The sequence below is a fragment of the Hylobates moloch genome, unplaced genomic scaffold (genome assembly GCF_009828535.3).
Source record: "Hylobates moloch isolate HMO894 unplaced genomic scaffold, HMol_V3 SCAFFOLD_8, whole genome shotgun sequence".
Taxonomy (NCBI): Eukaryota; Metazoa; Chordata; class Mammalia; order Primates; family Hylobatidae; genus Hylobates; species Hylobates moloch.
In genome coordinates, this window is record NW_026652283.1 from 57,257,706 (window position 1) to 57,281,739 (window position 24,034).

Consider the following 24,034-nt stretch of genomic DNA (forward strand, 5'->3'; position numbering starts at 1 on the left):
TTAAAATGCAAAAATAATCTAGGGGAACAAAAATCCAAGCTGGTACTTAACTTTCATTCTCCAGATGTCTTCAGCCAGGTCCCCATCCAGCCTCTAGTCTGTCTGTGAAGGTTAGAATGTTTCCTTCAGTTTGATGCTTGGGGTTGTTGGTTGTTGAAAGCTTTTAATCCCTCATCCAACTTGTTGGTAGGTTGCAGGTCTCCGTAAAGTTCTTTGGGGTGCCAGTTTGCTGTTCTAATAACGTTATGAGTCTGGAAGCTCTTAACTTCACCTTCTGGGAGTCTTGTGGGTTCCTGGGAAGATCAGGAAAAGAGCAAAAAGAAGAGCATATACTTCAGGGGACCTGTTCTCTCCAGTCTCTCCTGCTCCCCTGGGCTCCCTTTCTCTCTGCCTGTAAATATCTTCTTGTTTTTTGTTTTTGTTTTTGTTTTTCATTTAAAGACAATGATGATGTCAAAGCTAGTAAGTTCAATGCATCACTCCACCTACTCCTCCCTGTCCCCTCCTTCCTCCTGAAAACCTCCCCACCTCACCAAGGCACAGGGGACAGATGCTACTCTTGGTTTCCCCAGTAAACATCTCGGGCTTTCTCTTTCAGCAGCCGCAGCCTACACAATCAATAGCAAAGAATCAATACTGTTTTGGATTACTCTTCTCTGTGTGTATTCTCTCTCTCTCTCTCACACACACACATACACACACTTACTGTGAACAGATCTACCTACTGCCTAATAAGCCCACACTTTTAGGGATCCCTTATATCTTCCTTTTGTTTTATCACAAACAAAACAAAGTATTTTTTCATACTTTGATCAATCGTTTGGGATTTAAAAGAACAATATCTTAAATTCACTTTAAATCAGACATGGGAGAAAGGAGAAATCAAGTATCCTGCTGTGAGAAGTATTAAATGGAAATGCCATGAATTCATACTACATAGGTCTTCTTTTTATCTCAGAAGTTTCTCAATCTGAAGTTACTAAAAGTCACCATATGCTGAGTGAGCAAATAAACAAATGAGATGTTCAAAATTAGTAATTTACAAAAATGAACAGCTAGACCCAAGCAACCATGTTTCCAATTGATTTGAAATGGATGGAAAGGATGGGGAAGAAAATGTCATAATTTTAACCTATGCAGTGTTTGCCTAGATGCCTAGATAAAGGCTTTCTCAAAGGGCCCCCACCCCCAAGTGCATGTGCATGTACACAAATACACACATGTATACATGGACAAACACACGGCATGGTTCTGAATTCTTAACACAAGGATGTCTGACCACAGGTGGTACAAAACAGTGGAGAAACACATTGGGTCCTTCATTCACATAATAAGAAAAATCACTTACACTTTTAAAGTCACTGCTTGTGTTGCCCACATCTAAAACATGCAGTCCACATACTCTGGAGTAAGATCACACTGCCTCTTCTGCCTTGAGTCTCCTCATCATCTTCTAAACTCCTCTACCCCAGCTAAGAACTGACTTGTTTGCATTATAAATGCTGTATCTTAAACACCTCATCCCCAGCATGTCCTGTTTCCTTATGTAGCATCCACTGGAGCCTCGATGCAAGTCCCCCAAGAAGATATCAACTCAGGCACATGGATATTACTAAGCAGATACCCCTCAATCCTAGACTGCCCTTTTTCCTTCCCTTCACTTTTGACTCAGTTTTCTCTCTCTCTCCCTCTCTTTCTGAAGCAGCTCAAGAATAAAGATTAGGGCTCTAGGGAGGGGGATATAGAGAAAACCAGGAAAGCAGAGGGGAGAAAGAGAGAGAAAGATAGAGAGAGAGCAGAAAAGAAAGGAAGGAAGGAAGAGAGGAGGTTTAGTTCAAGTAAAGGGAAGATACTCAGGTAAGAAAAGAAGTAAACTTCCCCCTCCCGCATGCCACCCCATAACCCTCAGAAAAAGGTTTCCTACCATTCATTTCAGGAAGGAGGGATAACACAGCCAGGAAGAAGAATTCCGCCTGCTTTTCTCCCCCTTTTAATGTGTAAGGGATCTTGCATCCCCTATAGGTCTCTCCTGGCTCTCAGCTTCTAGTAATCCATTCATAAGGTTTCAAGAAGCTACACAAAACTCAAGCTTCCAGTTTAGTTTCTCTCTCTCTCCCTTCATTCCTTTGCTCACCACTCTCCTTCAGCTCTTGGCAGTCCCAAGTTAAAAAAAAAAAATGTTGAACCATTTCTGTGTTTTCCTCCTGTTGTAACTTTTGCTGTGACATCATAACCCTGCCCACCAACACCCCACCTCCCTCTCCTTTCCATCCCACCCCTCATCAGCCCCATACCCGCAACACCCCCCCACCACGGAGAAGAAGGACTCCTGTCAGTTCCAATGTGTGAAAAACACAAAGCTACTAGAAGGTGCCCCCTCCCTCCCTCGGCCCCCCTCCTCTCTTCCCCCTCCCTGCCTTACCCACCGCTCAGCCTCGGCTCTCTCAAGGCTTTTAACAATGATCCCATCTGTTTGACATGTGCGGAAAGGTGGGCTGGATTCAAATAATCTGTCAAGTGAATCAGATCAAAAACACAGCAACCCCCTCCTCAATTCCATCACACATACACACCCCCGAGCAAAAGTGTGAGGGAAGTCAGGCTTGCACAGCACCCACCCTCGATGCCAGGGAGAAAGACACTAGACATGCCAAGGGAAACCCAAATTTATATAGACATAAATTCTGTTGCTATTTGTTTATGACAAACACCCACACCCCAAGTCCCCTACCCCTCTTTCCCAAACCCTGCCACTCCGCAAGTGCACAGACTTGAAAGCTGGTCGAATCTGTTTTGAAATCTCCAAGGAGAGGGTTTTTCCCCCTTTTTTTCACTCCAAAGCACTATCTGTGGCGATCAGACTGAGCAGGGTTGCCAGCAAATGCAGGAGGCCCCTTCTAGGGTACAGGCTTTCAAACCAGCGAAGCTAGAGGGAATGGATTTAAGGACACACAGCAGGAGCTGGCTGGATTCATTTTATTTTGACGGGGGTAGTTGGGGGAGGAATATCATTTCTGAAATGCCCAAGGAATGAAGGGAGAGGATATGGATTTCTAAAACAGTTTTTCGCAAGAGGAGCGGTGTCTTGTTGTGCAGGTAAATCTATAAGGCAAGAAATTGGAGCTTACAGATAAACAAGGACCAGGACGGAGAGGGAAAGGGAGGGAAAGCGAAAAGAGGAAAGCGAGGAGAGAGAGGAGAGGGGATGAGGAGATGGGAAAGGGGAGAGAGAAAAGAAGGGGAGAAGGACAGGCAAGGGTAAGGGGGGAAGAAAAGAGAAAAAAGAAGGAGGAGTGGGGAAAGAGGGAAAGGGGAAGGGAGTGAGGCGAGGGGGAGGGGAGAGATGGAGGAGGAAAGGGTAAAATGGAAGGGGGAGGGTAGGAGGACTAGGAAAAAGAGAAGATTCTGGGAGGAGAAAGAACTGGAAAAGAGAAGTAGAGAAGAAAAGAGGGAAGAATGAAACAGGGAGGAAGAAAAACTAGAAAGAGATGGTGAGGCACTAAAATATGGAGACCAGGAAGGCAGTTAGATCCATGATGATTAAACACAAAGAAATCTCAGAGGCAGGTGAAGAGAGGAGACACTATAACATGGGGTTGAGGTTAGGTTTTATGTAGAGAAAACAAAGGACACACAGTAGGGGAACTGTCTCTTAGTGACTGTACACGTTTTACAAAACCGAATTGCAAGGCTTCAACATTGTCTCTTTAAGGGAACTCCTCTTCCCTCCGCTTTCCCTCCCTGCATCTCTGCCTCCAACTTCCACCTCCACCTTCTTTCTTTCACCTTTCATTTCCAGCATATCTTCCCCTGGAGAATTCATGAGTAAAATTCAGACACCCACACCCCCAAAGAAACCCATTCTTCACCGCCCCTTCCTTTATTTCTATCCACAGAGGTTCCTGGGTCCTCTTATCTAAAGATTGGGCTGTTTGTGATCATCTGCACTTCATTTCAACCCAAATTATATGATGTTTCCTTTAAGCCCAGGACGTCAGGAGTGTTTTGCTTATATTTACTCCCATAGTGGGGCTGGTCAGTTTTCATTAGCTTTGTCATCATTATTATTAAGAGTCTTTGCACAAAGAGAGGAGCCAGTCCACGCTGGCATCCACCTGCAGTATACAGCATTAGCAAAGAGAGAACGAGAGACAGAGCGAGAGCAAGACAGAGAGAGAGAGAGAGAGAGAGATGCCCCTTAATATGGTCACTGATCCTCTTTGACTTTCTGGTTCCAAAATCTGATCCCTTGAAGGAAAAGCTCAGCTGGGAGCCAGCCAGGGAGCGTAGTAATAAAAGCCTCCCAGAACACAACCAAATGCGGAACCTATATATAGAAGCCAGATCTGTTTTAGCTACTTGCAGTCTAAAATGACACCCGGAAACAAACATTTCAGCAATATGTTTATTGGAATCTTATTCAGCTAGTGCTGGAAACAGGGAGCTTCTCTGAAGGATTTCACTCCGAGGCTCAGCGTTGCTGCTTTCTGCTCCCCTGACTCTGGTGCTCAGAGATGGGAGTCGGGCTCTATCTTTTGGGGGTAACTTGTGATTCCTTCAGGGTAATCTACTACAGCCCCCTTTTTTCGTGGGTAAGGGAACAAGCACAAAGTCACACAATTAATGGCAGGGCCAGACATAGCATCAGGTCTTCTAAATCTCTGCCCAGCTTTTTTGCCTTCTCTGGCTACGCACTGTCTTCACCTGTCTTGCTGGTTTGCCAGCCATTTGTCAATTGGATGGGAAGGCAGTATCGAACACTGGCCTCCCAGGTTCCACATCCCGACAAAAATGCCCAGGGCATATATATTGGTCATATGTGTTCTATAACTCAGAATCACATAACACTCAGAAGGAAATGCAAATCTGGATTTCACCCTCCTCCCTGTGCATTTTGAGCCAAGACAAGCCCTATCTTCTTGTGGAACTGTTTGGTGCTCCGTATGTCAGATATTCATTTTTTTTCCAGAATACAATTACCATTATAAATTATTAGCAGTGTTAATGGTCATGTTTTAAAAGCTACTTTCCATCCAAATAGATCAAAGTATGTCATAGACAGGTTAAGTTTCCCTACACCTCGGGGGAGCAGTATGGTGAAAGCAATATGCCAGAGATCTACATTCCCTGGTGACAGTCCCTATTGGGTAAGTGTTTTCTGTAAGATTTTGAGGCTTGGAACTAGCTCGTGGAGCCCTTTGGCTGGGGGAGAGTTTAACAGTGATGCTGGGTTCTTCCTCACTCATCAGACAAACAAAGGCTCTGCAGGGTTTATACTTCAATAAGGATTGCCTTTGTACCTGGAATCTCTTCAAAAGGCAACTTCATAACAAAAATAATGAGTACATTTGTACACCTGCATTTCCTCTTACTTAATCCACATTTGTGTGCATTCCTTCTAACCACAACAACATGAATGCAAAGCAAGTGTTAATGCCCATCTTACAGATGAGGACACTGAGGCTGAAAGAGGTTAAACTACTTACCCACAGACCTGCAGACAGTAAGAACACAGCCAGAAACAATTTCAAATGCATTATGCTAAGTGAAAGAAGCCAGACTTAAAGGGCTGCAAACTGTGTGATTCCATTTCTGTGACATTCTGAAAAAGGCAAAGCCTTGAGGACAGAGAATGGATCAGTGGTTACTAAGAGCTGAAGGTTGGGGAAATAGTTGAATAGAAAAAGCACAAAGAGATTTGGGGCTTACACGGCTATTCTCTATCTTGGTTGTGGTGATGATGCATGACTGTATGCATTTGTCAAAACTCAAAGAACTGTGTACTAAAAAAGATTGCTATATGTAGATTATGCCTCAGTAAATGTGGTGGGGGTGGGCAGATAGAGCCAGAGGTACGTCTAGAGTCTTTTAATTTTGCATACAGTATTCTTCTATCTACATCCTTCAGGTGCCCAAAGACCATAAGATTGTGTGACATTGCTTGGTGGTGGTTAGGTGCTGCTCTGTGCCTGAACTCTCCACTGGCCATCTTGCCTAGACTCTGAGGCCACCCCTTAGAGCTGGGCTGGACGGAGCACTAAGCTGGCTTAAAGTTCCAGCTCCATCAATCCAGATGGCCTCAATAAATCAAATACTCTACTACCAAATAAACAATTCCGCCCCTGTTCTGCCATTCAACAGCTGCCTGATCTTGGGCAAGTTAATGAACTTCTCTGAGCTATCTGTAAAATGAGAAGATTGGAATAGAAGACCTCTAAGTTCCCTTCTAGGTCACACTTGAGATTCTCTTATTTTTCAGCCCAACACTTTTCTAAGATTCTATCTTCTCATTTATAAAAGATAGCCAGTGCTCACTTCCTATAAATATACCAGAGACTCAAGTGTACATTAGCAGTGGGCACCTATGACATTTACTTTGGTCCTGAAAGAAAGCCATATATTCGAATGTGACTTTATTAAAAACACTGATATGCAGAAACAGGGGTAGTATGTGAAGAGTTTTAGAACTTTGCTATTATAGGGAAAAAGATGTCGTATGCATCTGTAGCATCATCACGTATTTTACAACTCAAATATAGAACACATGGCATTAGTATGAAAACACTTACATGAGAGCAGCTTTTTAAATTTGGTACTGCGTTAGAATTTTTAAATGTGGTGATTTCCCTGAGATGGTAATAGTATTAGCAATAATAAAAATTTTTACTTACACACTGTTCTGGCCACTTCATGTATACTAATTGATTCAATCCTCACAACAGTCCTGTGAGGTGGGTGCCTCTATCATCCCCATTTTCAAATGATTTGACTCCCAGCATGACAAAACCAGACTTTTCCTGTCTTGAGTGAAGGCCCAATGCCTCCAAGAAATCTAGCCCATTTTCATCCCCATTTACAACTAGTAACAGTAGTAGCTAGCATTTACTGAGTGCATACCACATGCCCAGTGTAGCATCAATGTAAATGTATTATCTCATTTAATTCAACAACAAACCTGTGATATAGCTCCTCTATGATCCCCATTTTTAGATGGAAACACCAAAGCACAGAGTCAAGCAACTGGACTCATTCGCCTGGAAAAGAACTGCCCGTTTCCAGAGCTCTCACTCATGGTCACCATACTTCACTGCCTTTTCATGAAGGGTATAAATACATGCCATGATTTGACTCCCAGCATGACAAAACCAGACTTTTCCTGGTAAGTACAACTCAGTGATTCCTCTGGAGTAATGGAAAGATCTTTCTTGGGATTTTTCCTAAAGTCTCTATTGAGTGAGGGTCCAATGCCTCCAAGAAATGTAGCCTAGCCAACAGCAGCAGTCAGGGAAAGTCCCACTTCTGCCACTGCTAGAGTATCTTCCAGAGATTCCCCAAGAGCTCTTGTTCCCACTACCCTTGCTCCCCAGATCCAACATGCCCCCATTAAAATCTAAGAGACAAATAACCAACAAAATATAAATGGAAAACCAGTCATTTCCCCAACTCATTAACTCCATTTAGGAGGAATAATACAAGATAAATACATGTTATGTTTTCTATTTAACTGATACTGACTTTTTATACTAATAACAGCTATAAGCTGATAATCTTAACAATTATCTATTAAAATATTTCATGTTCATCTAATTAAAAAATTAATAAGATATGACTATCTCTAATGTATCCTGCACTTTCCTCTACATGTCTGTATGAGTCAGCTTTCACTAGGTTATGTTGTGCTAACAACCAACCCCAAAATCTCAAAGACAAGAGAAAAGGTTGATTTTTCATACATGTTACCTGTAGCTGTGGGTCGGTGCCCCACATTTTTTAAAAAATCCTGGAATGGAGGATAAAGAAATAGCTTCTATGGGACATACCATTGTTGTGGTAGAGTAGTGGTTCTTAACCAGAAATGATGTCACCTCCCAGGGGATATTTTATCAATGTCTCCAGGCATTTTTGGTAGTCACAACTGAGAGACGGATACTGCTGTCATCTAGTGGGTACAGGCTAGGGATGCTGCTTAACATCTTCCAATGCATAAGACAGACCCCATCTCCACCAGCAACAAAGAATTATCTGGTCCAAAATGTTAATAGTGAGGTTGAGAGACCCTGTGTAGAGGGAAAATGAGCAATGACAAACCATGCAATTGCTCTTAAAGTTTTTGCATGGGTTTGGCACAGGTCATTGCTGCCTGTTTTCTATTGGCCAAAGTAAGTCATGACAACCAAGGCAGATGTCATTGAGGCAGGAAAGGAAACTCCTCACACAAGGAGAGTCTACAAGAAGTCACATAGCAATAGACATGATTATATAATCTTCCTACAGGGATAGGAGCAAATTATTGGGAACAGTAGTGTAATCAACCACAACTTACTTAACTGAACTGAGGCAATGAATGAAATGATGCCCTAGGGTTTCAAGCTATTCCAGAATGGTTGGTAGGTGGGTGGCAGTGGGGTAAAATGTATTGAAGGCTTAGGAGACAGACTCATAAAAAGCTGAGTCTTTTCAGATGAGCTATATGAACAGGTTGACATAAAGTTTCTATATCTGCAAAAGAGAGGTGCTAACATCTATCACACAGATTATCCAAAGGATTCATGAAATATTACATGGGAACTTCATTGTATAGTGGGTGGCACAGAGACACTCATGAGGACTCTGGTTATTAATTAACTTTTACCGGGAAACTTCCACATGCAAACCAAAGGTTCAGAATACTTTGGCCCACTGTTTTGATTAATTTTGATCTCATCATTTTGACCCATTAAATCATTTCAATGACACTATTTTTGATCCTTGGAAATAATTTTACCTCACATTACAAAAATAAACACTAAAATTTGAAATTTATTGATTTAGCAATAAAAAAAATCAAAAATCAGCATTTTTCCAAAACTAATTATATTTCAAGAGGGAAATTTATTAAGTCATGTTACTTCTTTGATCAATTCCTATCGATGTGGTTAAGTATTTTCATTATTTTCTATTTGTATGTTTATTTTACTAAAATCAATTTTCATCCAAACCAATTCTTAGCTTTTGTTCACATGAGACTTATCAATTACAGCTTCAACTGTCGTGCATTCTCTTTTGCAATAATTATTGCTACTGAGTCCAATTTTCCCAGGACAAATGTTTCATATGTAAATTCATATGTAAATGTACAATTTTATTTTATTCCTTATCAGACTGATTATACTGACTATTCCTATTGTTAATATTCATTAGGAGTTGGGTAAAGTTTTTGACTTTTTTTTTTGACAAATAGAAAAATGTGAGCATTTTTTCTCAAATATTCTAGAATTACTCTTTTATCCAGGACTGATTGCCCTATCGTATTCCCCACCTAAATTGTTTTCAATTACTAAACTATCCACTCCAGAGGAGAAGAGAAAATAAAATAACACCACCAAAATGTCCCAGGTAAAGAGAGTGCAGTGAGGTGAGATGGATATCTAAATTATAGCATCAAAATGGGTAGCAAAAATCACTCTGCTTCAGCAAGGGGCATTACAGGTTTTAGAGCAGTATTTCTCCAACTGTCCAGGAAGCATCCCTAGACAAAGGAGAGCAAATCTCATGTTTTATCATTCAAAGTAAATAAATAAATAAATAAATAAATAAAGTGTGCATGTTACTCTACAATACAACCTGTCCATACTTATTTTGACATTAGTTAACCTTGAGTTAAATTGATATTCCAAGAACAAATACCATATTAATGCTCTGTTTCTGCCTTCCTCTTGCACACTGCCACCTTCCTCAGTTTGGTAAGTGTGCCTCAAAAGAATCCAAAGAAATTACATTTCCATTAGGGAGACCCATGTCTGCATTAAGAACCGGGCAGTGGGCTGAGCAACAACTGAGACTCAATAATTTGACGCCAGAAGGCAAGCAGGAAGAAAATAATTATGACTGAAAAAGAGTGAGAGAAACTCTAGTTCACTGCCCAGCTTTCCATCCCAGCTAAAAGAAAGTTATGACATTGTGGTTTATAATAAGTAGTATGCATGGTCATCCCTCAGTTTCCATAAGGAATGGGTTCCAGGAACCCACTGAGGACACCAAAATTTGAGGATGCTCAAGTCCCTTATATAAAATGATGTAGTATTGGCATATAACCTACACACATCCTCCTGGATGCTTTAAATCATCTCCAGATTACTTACAATACCTTAATCAATGTAGGTTCTATGTAAGTAATTGTTATACTATATTGATTATGGTATAATGACAAGAAAAAAATCATGCACAGTTTCAGTTCAGGTGTACTTATTTATTTGTTTATTTATTCATTTATTTATTTTTTCTGAGGTTGGTTGAATCCATGGATGAGGAACACAGTCATACAGAGAGAGGGCAACTATGTTTGGTCTTTGTCCCAGGTACTGGCACAGAGCTCCTAAAACCCTCAAGATTTCCTAAGGGATAGGGGAGACAAAGGTGAAAGGAGCATTTTTTATTATTCATAGCAAGCTCCTTCAATCACACCTGAGCTTATATTAAGGAGGTGACTTTTGGAAAGCCCTAAGACTGGCGACTGATTATAAGGGAAACCAGCCATATGGTTAGAGGGCTGAAATTTTCAGCCACACCTCTTTGACACCCAAAGAGGGGAGAAGGGATGGAGATTAAGTTTAATCACCAACGGCTAATGATTTAATCAATCACGGCTAGATAAAAACCCAAAAGGAAGAGGTTGAATTAGCTTCCAGGCTGTTGAACACATGGAGACGCTGGGCAGTTGGCTGGCTGGAGAGGACGTGGGAGCTCCGTGCCCCTTCCCCATACCTTGCCGTATGCATTTCTTTCATCTGGCTGTTTCTGAGTTGTATACTTTTTCAGTAAGCCAGGAATCTAGTAATAATCTGCATTCCTGAGTTATGTGATCTTTTCTAAGCAAATGATTGAACCTAAAGAGGGAGGTTTATGGGAACCTCAGATTTGTAGCCAGGTTGAAGAGAAGTTTTGGGTAACCCCTCATTTGCAATTGGTGTCTGAAAGTTGGGGGAGAGCAATCTTGTGGGACTGAGCCCCTAACTTGTGGGACCTGCACTAAGCCCAGGTTGATAGTGTGGGTTTGAATTGAATTGTAGGACATCCAGTTGTCATCCACAGAGAATTGAAGAATTGCTTGGTATGAAAGAAAGCCCCACTCAATTGGTGGCCAGAGGTACTGCATATGAATATAAAGAAAAACAGTCAGGATTTCCTACTCAAAAGTATTTGAGGAATGACACTGAGTACCACCCAGTATTTAGAACCTGAGCTAACACCTGGAATTCTAGATCAGAGCTGACTCTAAGATAGGCCATCAGTGCTTCCAAATCAAGTGTTAATATAACAATTGGCATGTATGGAACAACTCCTACATTTCTGTACTAAGCACTAGCCATGCATCCTGTCATCAGAGCTAGATATTATTAATATTGTCATTTTTATGTATGCAAGGGTTGACACTTGAACTACTTAAGCCACTTGTCCAAGACTATTACAGACTGCAAACAACTGGATTGAGGTAAATCAGCAGGTCTCAGTTACACAGTGCTTCTACAAGCCTGACATCAAGATTGAGGTCTTCCCTAGGCTCTGGATACCTCCATGAAAGTCCAGCATCTAGAGGTGAGGAAACTGGGGACACACTAGGGAAATGCCCTCTGATCTAACACTAAATCCCAAACCTAAGGAACTTAAATGATAGAGTCTATTTCTTGCTCACCAGTACAAGAGTTGCTGCTGATGAGTGGTGATTCAGTGACTCAGACCTCTGCCATCTGGGTTCCACCCTCCCTTACAGCCTTGAAGTCCACCGCCTTCAGCTAGTAAGTAGGAAAAGAGAGATGGCCCACTTCTTAACCACTCCAGCTTGGAAGTGACACAGATCACACATCATTGGAAAGAAATAGTTAATGTCTTCACCTCAAACCTAATGGGCTGAAAATACAATCCCTTGCTGGCAACAGCATCCTTACAACTCTACACCATGGAAGGGGCATAGAATCCCTGACAGACAGTTTGTGCCACAAGAACACTCTCAGTCCTTCCACCATCCCCAGGTGTGGCATTGGAGATGAGGGAGAGGAAGGAGGGGGTGTTCCGATCTAGTCAGTGAGGTTCTGAAAGTCTTGGGGTAGTTCCTCAAAGAAGTCTAAATTGAAGAAGAAGCTGAGCTAAACCTCCACAGGAAGACATCAACCACAAAGTGAGAAGGGGAGTCTGAGGCTCCAGAAAGTGACCAAACAGAAGAGGCCAGGTGCAGAGATGAAGCTGGAATGTAGGGCTCAATATTGAGAAGGCAGAGAAAGGAGAACAAGGGGATTGAGGAAAAACTCCAGGTGGGGGCTCTGGAAGGATTTTCTTAAACAGTGTCTACTGCTTGTGTACAAAGCTATGGAGGTGAGAGTGGGCTGGTTCCAGGGCTGGGGACAGCATGGACAGGACAGCAGCACTTTCCATTGACATACATATGGAAGAATAGGCGGCCACACATGGACTCCCCAAAGCCTAGCTGCCTCTTCATCATAACTGCACTTCTGTATAGTGCCACCCCCAAGACGACAGGGAACGTGAAGAGCCAACACTGATGTTTAGAATTCATTTCCCTCTATCTGAAATAGAGTAACAGAGATGTTGTAGGTGGTTGTGGAATTCCTCCCACACTTTGAAACTGCAAGGAAAGGAGCCACAGTCCAGGAATTTGCGGCAATGCAAAGTTAAAACTGTCTTTTTGAAGGAATTAAAAGAACTCATATTGGAGAACTTTTGTAGAGCCTACAAGATTTTAAATACGTTGAAAAGGAGTTCCTGTTGCTGGTCTGTTATTAAACAATTTGTTTTACTGATGAAATGTGGTTCATGTGTAAATATCATTTCAAAACACATATGCCCCCTAGATGTCCTTAGGAAAAAGAGCAGACCTACTGAACAGGACATTTTACCCTTCCTAAATCCCATTCCAGCCCAACCTTTCCACAGATCACAGCCATAGTGGGAGCAGGAAATCAAACCAAGGCAGTCTGAGCCCGTAAGCTTGTCAGATGTCCTCCTACCCATTCAACAGAGATCCTGTCCAGTAGGGGCCGGGGGAAGTTCAAGCTTGTCTTCCACAGACTAAACTGGCCAATGGGGTATCGTTGAGGGGGCAGGCTTGGTAGGCTGGCAAACATTGTTCTAGTCTGGGCTCTGCCCCTATTGCCTGTGTGGCATCAGACAGCACAGGCTGTCCGAGAGCCTGTAAAAAAGAACATTTCTCAGCAATGGATCCAGCACAGAGGAAGCACTTGATAAACATTAGCATTACTAAAGAAGTCAGCTGCTTCAAATCTTCAATCCTACATTTCTTTTTTATTTTAGACTTTCTGTCACTCCCAGGGGTCCATTTTGATATCATTTCTCACCATACTCAAATAATTAATCCTTTCCTATGTCCCAGTTGCTCCTATGTTTGTCTAAAACTGTCACTCAAACTTGTCAGTCTCAGAAATACCATTTTTATAGCAAACATTTGGTATTGAAAACCCAAACATAGTATGACCTACCTTATATAAATTCAAAAAAAGTGAATGCTCTATCTATAAGAGGAAATAATTTACAATGAAATAATAAAAATGTTCATGTGTAAATACTTCTGACAGAACTAGATTAAAAGACAAAGTAATCAAATGCTTGAACCTACTTCCTGTGAACATGTTCAGACTTCAAGAAAATAAGAAACTATTCAAAAAATGTGATAGGTATTTTTCTTTATGTTGACATTTTGAATTAAGTGCTAACAAAGTGTATCAGTATGTATTTGTAGAGTCAGCATGACTACAACAGCCCCAAATGAGGCTGATTCTGGTGTGTGGTCTGAGTGACTCAGATACTGTGGGCAGCATTGCATCAATGGTGTGACTTCCCAAAATGGAGAACAACTCTTAGTGAAATTAGTGAACAAATCAAAAGGCAAGCTTCCTTCAATGACATGGTAGCTGCCTTCTTGGGAATGTATATTTAAAGAGTACAAAAAATACTTTTCGTTAAAGTGTTTATATCAAAAATGGAATGAGATTCTCTTTGTGGATCATTATAAATGCATTTTTCATCTACATGGATGTTTGGCATGGCATTCAAGAGTCAAGCAGGATGCAGGAAAATTTATTCAGTGGCACTATCTATGCACTAGAGGGATATCTATGATCCCTGGTGCCTGCCCAAGGATGCCAGAGGTAATTTCCAATCATTTTGACCTTAGCAAGGATGCCAGTGGTAATTTCCAATGATTGTGACACCAAAACTACCCTTACTACTTTCCAAAATGTCCCTATGGGACAGTACTTCCCCCATTGAGAACCACACATCTAAACTAAGGCCAAAATACTGTGCAGATTATTCTGACTGAATCCTGATGACAAATGTATTCGCTGTTGATGCACTGTCAAGATCCACAAGTGGAGAAATCATGTGGAAGCCTCTAACTGCATTTCTGTATGGTTTGTGGAGATAAAGCTGAAGCACATGCTCCTCAATAGTGGTTAGAACTGTGTGTCTCCTATATATACACAGATGTATAGAGCACATTCTATCAAGTGATCACCTTTCTAAATATCATCCAGGAAGCTTATCCTTGCTCAAGTAGCCATCTACTCAGTTCCATTGAGCTCCCATTACTGAAAAAATAAGTAGAGAACAGTGTCCAGGATTATAGATCTTGAAACTCCAGTCATTGACTCTGGTTCTTAGCCCCCAATGCCACATAATGTGCCTCAAATTATCACTGCAAAATGTTAGTTACAGAGGCCAGGATCAACACAGGCTTTGAGAACTTCTTGAGGTAAGACAGTAAGAACTCAGAAGCCATGGTGGGGAGGCTCTAGTTGTCTCTGGTGGGAGATGATTTCCATAAAATGCTACACATGCACTCTGCTGGGGGGTGTTGGAGTTCTCACTTTACTTGACTGAATTGAGAAGGTTAGGTTACTGGTCACATGGCTCAGAGTTTAGTGTACGGTATGAGACATTTCAACTCAACATTTTGGCCTCATCTTGCCCTTTGAACTAGATCTTGAGTGAAAAGAAAGTTAAGCCATTGTGGCTTTACCTAATCTTCCAGGAAGCATAAGTTGAGCCCTTCTAGATACCAGCCATCACTGTAGATTCTGGGGATACACCAATAATGACATACTAGCACTGCTCTGGATTGCCTCACAGATACATTAGGGAGAAAGACGCAGAGTGTATAAATTGTAAGACATTGCTATCAGTGCTATCTCAGCATTTCAAATGAAGCACTGCTAGGCACTAAGGATAAAGCAATCAGCTCTTCATGCAGTAATCAAGGGCATTTCAAAGACAGAGTGATTTTTGAACAGGTCTTAAACAAAGACAAGGAGTTTTCAAGTGAAGGGCATTTCTAGAAAGGGAACAGCTTATGTAGGTAGCCCCAGTAGCACTTTATTCAAGCCTCCAAAATAGCATTTATTGCAATGTCTTGCAGTTTACCTACAGTTATGTCTTTCTACCCAATGACCCTGCACAGCAATTGAGGATGGTACTTGTGTCTTATTATTTGTGTATTCCCAGAGATATGAAAAAACAAGGCTCAGTATGAAACCGTGAGAAATTTTGACCACTAAGGAGAAGAAATTCCTAGAGAGAAGCAAATGGTCCCTCCCTTTCTTCTTCTTGCTAATAAAGAGCCTGGAGTCCTTCCCAGCAGACTAAGATCAGAAAGGGGATACATAGGTTGGAACAGTATCCGCAGCTTTCCAAGAGACAATGAAAACAAATGCTATTTGAATAGCAAATGGCTAACTGATCCTCACTTCTCCTTTCAGCATCAGGCTCAGCCAAGGCTAGACCTGAAAGCAATGCATGGCCACAGCAAAATGTTCTGTGACTTTCCATCCAGCATGAGTTCTCCTGAGAATGGAACAGGACCAAAGTGGAGTCCCTGCGGGATAAAGGGCAGAAGTTCAAGTGTCCAAAGGGATCTTTGCTGGCCCAGCAGGAATAGTGCTTTATTGGGGTAGCAGCATCCACTTCCTAGTGCACAAATCTCCTACTCATATGCCCAAAGTATACTATAGTTTGTTAGGAAAAATAAAAATCACATGACACTCACCTGGAGTCATAACCAGCACCTTGAATATTCCTTTCTCTTTCTAGAGGTCTTCCCTCCACCCCAGACTGTGAGCCACTTAACAGGATAGACCTTTCCTTATTTAGCTGTATGTCCCTAGGGCCTAGAACAGAGCTGGGACAACAAAATAGGAGCCACAGTAAGTGTTTGTAGAACTGAACAGGAATAGAGGCCATGTGTAAGGGATCTCCTCTGCTGAGGGTGGCATCTGTGGCTCCCGCTGGATCAGGCCACCATGACATGAGCCTGTGCTTCACTTCACATGCCTTCAACCTGCCCCTGGCATCCCCCTCTCTGGCTAGACCCCATACAATTTATTCAGCCCCAGCTCATACCCTACGTTCCATAAAATCCTGGCAGCCAGATGAGGAAATTGGAGCAACTCCGGAGTCCTTTAAGCTCTGCTGTCAGAACGATTCTTGTCTGCCTAGCTGCACCAGCACCCAGGCATTTGAACTGGATGAAAGGGTTTGGTGAGGGGATTATCCAGAAGGGAAATAAAAGACTTTACTTAGCACCTATTAAACTTGAATCTCCATTTCACTCATCAGTATGTGAGCCTTAGAACCAGCCAGGGAATTAACATGTAGGTGAAAGGAAAAGGGCTCAGAGATGACTGAAGCCTCATCAAGAATCTGAGGGATAATCCTTAAAGGTTATGTCAACAGCCATAATTTTAACCAAAACTTTTTAAATCTATGAGGCCAAGCAAAAACAGGCTATAAGACTGTCAGAACCAGGATCTCAGCTTGCTTCTTTTATGAGTCTGCCTTTTAAATACCCATGAATGAAGAGCTGGCAGTAGGGTTTATAGGTGGCTTGAATTTGTGGGATATTGTCTAGTGATGAGGCAAAGAAACTTTTAAAGGAGATTGCCTGAGTGTGAATTCTGCTGAGGAAACTTGGGCCACCATGGGTGGAGATGGGGAAAGGAATGAAGAAAGAGACTGAAGAAAACTGAGGGAAACAAAAAAGAAACGGAGAAAGGTTATACGTTCCATTTCTCCCCCTCCTCTCTAAAAGCAATCATGGGACCTTGTTCAGAGGAAAATCTAACTTGGTTTGACTTCAGGAAGAAATCTGAATTGGAAGAGTGGATCAAGGCACAGACCTTGGCATGATTCTGATGTGGTTCTAGAGCCTGGCATTGTCATCTACTATCAATGTGACCTCAGATGAATGCCTTCACCTCCCCAAGTCTTCATTTCCACTTCTATACATGGAGAAAGTACAGCATTGACCACACTGGTGGTTGTGAAGATTAAATAAAATAAATGTGAAGGGCTTGGTTCACTCCTGACACCTAACACATGCTCAAGACATGTGAAAAATGATGGTCCTGGGGCCCATCCCAACTGTTGGGGAAGTGAATGGGAAAGGAGAAAGGGGAGATTTGGAAGAGGTAATCCTGACACTTGAGAGTGTGTATGAACAGAATGAAATGGTAGGAAGAGAAGGTGAGAAGTCGTGAGGTCAAAACAAGGTTGGTAACACTCTGGATTACTATATTGAGAAGGTGAATAAGCAGAGTTGAGGTGAGAGTCTTCCTTAAAGCTTTCCAGGGTCTCAAAGGAGAGAGAGAGAGGGAGGGAGAGAGAGAGAGAGGAGAGAAATATAGTAGATCTGGCTGAATGGTTGGATTCAGGACACATAACTCCAGTAGAAGAAGGAATCTATGAAACATGAGATTAAATTATGCGGGGGTGGGTGGAGATGAAGGAAGCAACAGAAGTCCAAGTAGCCAAGAGAGTAAAAGGCAGAAAGATCAAGGTGACATTACGGGTCTGAGTATCAGGGCCAGGGTCCCAGAGGTCACAGCGTTAACACACACACGTACGTACACACACACACACACACACACCATACCTACTCTCCTTGAAACGGACATCTTGTTTACTTTCTCTTTTCAGCCAAAAGTCAGAAGACTTGGCTCCTTAACTGATCAACAAAAAAGGAAAATAAGTTTTAGAAAAGAGGACTTGGTGCATGGACAAGGTGCAAGGTCTGCTCCGTTCTGTACACCTTCTTTGATGCACCAGGCACATGTGTAGGAATTTTAAAACATGTCAGAGTATAGAATTTATTGAGCATCTGTTGTCTTCAGAGGGCCCATTTAAAATACATGCCAGATGAATTGGCATGAAAGGAACTAAAGTCTTCAGGGACTAATTAGAAAGCATTAGATATAGAGTTGCAAGATGGTACAGCGTAGATGATGACATTTCAGTACCTTCACTTTCTAACACGTGAGCCTTGTCCACTGCCTTGAGAGGAGTAGGGGTGGGGAGCAACCAGTGGGTGTCCACTGAGTCAGCCCTGGGGAACAGAATTAAATCCATACCATGTATACTCAGAGCAAAGGAGCAATTAGAGTATAAAATTATTTCAACAACATGCTTACCTTTCATTATTAGCCAGGTCTAGGAGAATCTATAAAGAAAGTTTCCTTTAGAAAACAAATCGCTAGGAAAATATCTGCTCTACCTCAATGGGGCCATGAAGGGAGAAAGTATGTTATGAAGGCTAAATGCATGGTCTCTGGAATTAAATAACTAAGGTTCACACAGAACTCTACCAAATGCTATGTCTCTGCCCCAAGCCTCAGGCCTCATTCACAAAATCAGAATGATAATTGTACCTCTCTCATAGGGTTAGGAACTGATTAAATGAGATAATATGTGACAAGAGCTTAGCATAGTGCCCGTGTAGAGCCTACATATCCAATGCCATTTGTGGTGTATTGCTTCATGGTTCCAATTCTTTACTCTTTCCTGGATTGGCCTTTGCTGTGCCCTCCCACTCGGACTCTGGGCTTGGTCAGTGGGATGTTAGCAAATGTGACCAAGCAGATGCTTGGCCATCAGAGAAATGCAAATCAAAACCACAGTGAGATAGCATCTCACACCAGTTAGAATGGCCATCATTAAAAAATCAGGAAACAACAGGTGCTGGAGAGGATGTGGAGAAATAGGAACACTTTTACACTGTTGGTGGGACTGTAAACTAGTTCAACCATTGTGGAAGTCAGTGTGGCGATTCCTCAGGGATCTAGAACTAGAAATACCATTTGACCCAGCCATCCCATTATTGGGTATATACCCAAAGGAGTATAAATCATGCTGCTATAAAGACACATGCACACGTATGTTTATTGTGGCACTATTCACAATAGCAAAGACTTGGAACCAACCCAAATGTCCAACAACAATAGACTGGATTAAGAAAATGTGGCACATATACACCATGGAATACTATGCAGCCATAAAAAATGATGAGTTCGTGTCCTTTGTAGGGACATGGATGAAACTGGAAAACATCATTCTCAGTAAACTATCGCAAGGACAAAAAACCAAACACCGCATGTTCTCACTCATAGGTGGGAATTGAACAATGAGAACTCATGGACACAGGGAGGGGAACATCACATTCCAGGGACTGTTGTTGGCGGGGGGGGGGGGGGACAGCATTAGGAGATATACCTAATGCTAAATGACGAGCTAATGGGTGCAGGAAATCAACATGGCACATGGATACATATGTAACAAACCTGCACATTGTGCACATGTACCCTAAAACCTAAAGTATAATTAAAAAATAAAAAATAAATAAAAAAATAAAAAAATAAACACTCAAAATGAAAAATGTAATTGTGGCAATTAAAAAATATATATAAAAAACAAACAAACAAAAAAAAAAAAAAAGAAAAGTGCATGCAAGATTGGGCATGCTTTCTCTTGCTGCTTTGCCATGGTCTTGAGAAGATGCCCAGGTTAATCTGCTGGAGAATGAGAACCATGGAACAGTAAGGAGTACTCCTGGTCATCCCAGTTGAGGCCATTCTATGTCTAGCCAATGCCCACACAGGTAACCAAATCTAACCTAGATCAGCAGAGCCACTCAGCTAACCTGCAGCCAACCTCAGAAGCATGAACTAGTCTAGCCAAGATCAGCCAAGTCAGATCACCTAAACCCCACAAACTCATGAGCTAAATAAATCTATACCATGTGTGTCAGTGAGGTTTTGTATGTTATAAGATTGTTATGCAGCATGATTGTGGCAACAGATAACTGAACATGTTGTTCAGCATCAATGTTGTTACTGTCATTATTATTACAGTCATTACTTTTAAGAGGAGTGCAGTAAAGCTCACCCCGACCCTACCTAGCTGTCCAAGGCAAAATATCTTTCTCACAACTTGTTATTCTTTCCAGAGAGAGAAAAGAAAACATTAGACAAAGCAAGCAAGTGACTGATTCCTCAGAACTTTGTGCCTTGTTTTCCTGACAGGTTGTTGCTAATGATGCTATTATTTTTTTGTGAGTAGAGATACCCGTGACAGGGGAACCTCACAGGCTGTTATGATGAATTGTTAATTAGCTTAATTAGTGAGGAGCAGAGAGCTTCTTCCATCAGCTGAGATGCTAGCCGTGTATGTTTTCCATGGGACGTTACAATGTGAGGTTCTAAAAAAGCACTTGTCGGGAGACCATCAAAATCAAAGGCACAAAGTGGAACATGTCCTGAAGCTTCCTGCCTTCACTTTCACATAGTAATGGGCAGCACTTACTCTGTGCCAGGCCCTATGATAAGCACTATTTGTGCAATATCTCTTGTATTCCTCACAAAAATTTGAAAGGCAAGAACTACTCTTAGCCCCAATATATACATGAGAAAACTAGAGGCCTAGAGAAGTGACACAAACGTTTCCAAGCCCACATGGCTAGTATGTGATATCGCTGAGATTAGAACTAGGTCTGTCTGATCCCATTCTCATAGCTGCTATAGATACTACTTCTCTGGCCCCACACTGCACCCTCTGCCTCTGGCCTGGTGCTCTTCTGCTCTCTGTCTCCTGTAAAAACCTGTTCTCAGAAGAAACCAGAACACTGGCCCCCACATCTCTCATGTGCCTTTAGGATACCACACTCCTTTTCCCAAGTTATTTGTGTGTTATGTCTCTGTTATCAGTACAGTTAGTTTATCTGTAAAGGAGAGCAAACTCGAAAAAGTAGTAGAGAAAGCGTGGTAGAAAATGTCGAATTCAGCTCTTACAAAAATGAAATCTAGAGGTTAGCAAAATAGGGTGGGTATGGTCTTCCCAGTCATCTGGAATCTGGGTTCCCTCTCTCTTTTTGCTCTACAACCTCAACACATGCTTCTGCCTCATAGTGCAACATGGCTACTAGAGCTCCAGCTATCACATCCACATTCTAGCCAGCAGTAAGGAAGAAAGGTGAAGAGAACATGCCCCTTTCTTTTGAGGACACTTTTTTTCCGCACATTTTATTCTTTTATCCTTTACCTCTTTTTTGCTTCCTTCTTCCCATTTTTCTCTACCCTGTAGCCAGCTGATTCATTCCTTGGTACTCTCTATTTTGTATTGCAACCTTCTACAGTCTCCTCTGGTTCTCTAATTCCTGATGGGAACCAGAGCACAAGGAACACAGTGAAGAGTAATTTTGGATCCTCTCGCACCCCAGTAAGCAAGACATTCAGCAATTTGCAAAGGATTTGAGTGTAATTCAAGCAGGATTCCCAGAGCTAAGCATCTCTATTCCAACTGTTTGCTAACCTTCCTTCTTCTCCTTCATTCTTCTTTCAAGATACCCTCAAAGCCACATCTCTATATACTTGCAGTTGAAGCACATGATTCACAAAGTTTTAGGAGTCTCCATTAGAAATGGATACCCATGAGAAAGCTGCTCTGAATCTGGAACTCTTGCTACCCTCAGAGATAAACTGCATTGCTTCTCTCAAGCACACACCTCTCATATACTCCGTTCAGACTAGCCACAGCTCATGTTGATATTGGCTTTCTTGTAGTTAGCAGTCCTAAGTAAGTTGATTCCCTCCTAGTTGTGAGCCTATTCTATCTGTTATCAAATATCTTCAAATGTGTTCATTATTTTCTTACCTCTTTCTTATCTAAAGGCAGCCAATCCTTATAATACGTTCTTTTCCTGTTCTAGGCAGCCAGAATGGCTCTTCCAATCTGGGCAGATTTTAACCACTGTCTTGCTGAGGCTGTGGGAAGCTAGGGATCATGGATACTGAGAGAGGTCGGGACTGGAATAGAAGCAAGTGAGTAGGCTGGGCCCAGAGAACACAGAGAAATTAGCAGCCAACTGAGACTCTAACATTAGAACCTAGGAAAAATAGGCAGGGAGTTAATGGGAATCCAATATCCTGGGGCGACAGGGGAGAAAAGCTAGGAGGTACCAGAACATGGGATAATTCTGACAGAAGCTACTTTTCCCTACTGCTTCCTGTGGCTATGGTTCTCTAGATCAGTGCTATCCAATAATAGCCCTTTGTATAATTTTAAATTTTCTATTAGCCATATTTTTAAAAGAAGTAAAAAGAAACATTATATAAAAATTTTGTATAATCAAATACATATATCCAAAATATTATCATTTCAAAATGTAAATCAACATTTAAAAATGATTAATAAGACAGTTTACATTCTTCTATATGAGCTAAGTCTGCAAAATCTGGTGTGTATTTTACACTATGGCAAGTCTCTGTTCAGACTAGCAGCATTTCAAGAACTCAATAGCCACATGCAGCTAGTGGCTGCTCTGTTGGACAGCGTAAGCCTACACCCTTTCTGTTCAAAGTGTGGTCCAGAGACCAGCACCATCAGCATCACCTCACAGCATGTTAAAATTGCTGAATCGAGGGCCATTCCACTGAATTAGAATTTGCGTTTTCACAGGCTCTTCAAGTGATAGGTACATTCAAGATTGAGAAATGCTGCTGTAGGCAAAAGCAGAATCCCTGTAGAAGGAAGTTTTAGGTGACAAGCGTTTATGAAGGTATAACCATGGCTGTAGAAGTGGCAAGGAGGAGGTACAAAACATCCTCACTCCTCCAGCTGGTTGGTCAAAGAAAAGTAATTTAAATAGCACCGCAGTTGAATAACAAATAGATCCAGATGGAGTGGTCTGAAGAAACAAAACACTTATCTTAGTATCTCATCAGTAGCTGAAGACCTTTCAGTTGTCCAGCACCCTGGGCTCAGCTTCAATAAAATGGCTTATGGCGATGGTGACCGTGACCTAGTCCTTTGCCAAGGCAGAATCTATGGACAGAGTCACAGGGAATACTTCAAGCAGAACCATGTACTTGCCCCCAAAATAATTTCTTCAGCACTCTGCCAAGATGCCTAAAATTCTTAGCATTTGACTCACACCTTTGGATTGAGGTGTTATTTCCAGAAAGCCTCTGGCAATGTGCAAAGTTCACCCCTGAAGAGGGAGGCTCATAGGCTTACCTACACCATGTTCAGAATTTGTTTTGCAGGACACAGGCAGGAGGAAAGGAGCAGAAAAACAAAGCTTTGACAGGAATAAGGGAAAGTTTTGAGTTATAAGGCAAGCAAAGAATGACCCTGAGGAAGGGCAGAGGGGCTGCAGAGAGGAATCAAATAGAAACCTCACAACCCTGATGTGCCTCACTGTGAACCACCCACAAGATTGCCATGGGCAAATCTAGAGTGAGCAGAGGGGCTGGAAGCCTAGTGCAGGGTGCCCACAGTGGGTGGGCAATACGTGTGTGTGGAATTGTGAGATTATACTGATGCTGAGCATCAGAGATGGAGACAGACACAGAGGCAGAGGTGAATCTAGGGAGCCAAGAACAAAGTCAGGTCAGGCCACATAAAAAATATGACATGACGTGGCTGTGTGAGTGTCAGGCATGCCTGGAAGCAGCCAGAATCACACCCCTACTGCGTCTGAAGTGAGAGGGTGATGCTGCGTTGACCCACACCATGTGGGGACAGGAAGCTGGGTTGCCTTTTGGCCCTTGTTGTGATTAAAGGTGAGTACCCAGGAAGGGTATACACGTAAGACTTCCCCTGGCACACATTTGTTACGCGCAGCCAGAAGGAGAATCAAACAAACACTGTTTAAGCAGGTGCCTTTTTCCGAATGAAATTGCGTGTGTTATTTTTAATA